We start from the raw sequence: 1,038 nt of genomic DNA on the forward strand, positions 1-1,038 counted from the left end.
CTTGTGGGTTGCTCTTCACACGTCCGTTTGTAGAGCAAGGTTTAGCATGGTGACAGGGTATCTTTTTGGTGGTAGTCTTTATCCGTGCCACAGTTTTCAAGGGCATAAGAGCATTATTTGGTTGACTGACACTTAACTTGGTATTGTGAGTCAAGTAGATTGTCACGGCTGTGCTCATCTTCTTTGTCAATGCTTTCAAAATATTGAGAGGTTATTGTCTGATTGGCCACTAATTGTAAGTTGGCTTTGTTACAATTTTTTGTCCTCTGATTCCGAGTTATCAGGTTGTAAACCAGACCGAGGTGCCTGCAATTTGACATGCTTACTGTTCTGCAAGGTCCATCAATCTTAACAATACCTAGGTGGTTGAGATGAATCTTCAAAGCTCTACTCTAATTATTTTTATGATTTTATTATTTTTGTTCTAAGTGATTGCTTCTTTTATGCTTTGTATTTTCAGAAGTGGGCCTTCAATTCCTTCAGCTGGTGCTGCAAGCCTGCTGGCACAACTTGTGGCCCAGGTACCAGAATGAAGAGCTGAAAGCACTGTTCGAGCGAGAGGACCAGTGGCCCTTGCGCAGCTCGAAAACCGGACCGGGCAGTCATCAGAGCTATTTATGTTCCACTTCCATTAGCTCCAAGATGTTTCGTTGGCACCCTTTAATGGTTTCCGTCCGTGACGTCACAAACAGAATTTCCCTTGTCCTGATTGGCAATATTTGCCTCTACCTCCCTGTAATTGGCAGGATTTCCCTCCCCGTTAGCCGGCATTTGGGTAAGCATTATCAGTATACAGGAAGCTATGGTTCGGCGGATCGCAAACCCAACTACAGCGACGCTTTTTGTCGTGCACGTTGCTAATAGTCTGCGCCACTAGTTGTGTGCAGTGCAAGCGAAGCAACTCCAGGCAAAAAAAAAAAGGGCAAGCACTAGGAAGGCTGGACAGAAGAAGAGGGCGAGGCGAGAAAGAGAGAGCACTAGGAACGTTAGAGAGGAGGGTAGGTTTCTCCCCTCCCCAACCTTTCTAGTGCTTGGCCT

This window comes from Ixodes scapularis, unplaced genomic scaffold (genome assembly GCF_016920785.2).
Source record: "Ixodes scapularis isolate PalLabHiFi unplaced genomic scaffold, ASM1692078v2 PGA_scaffold44__24_contigs__length_19508400, whole genome shotgun sequence".
Lineage (NCBI taxonomy): Eukaryota > Metazoa > Arthropoda > Arachnida > Ixodida > Ixodidae > Ixodes > Ixodes scapularis.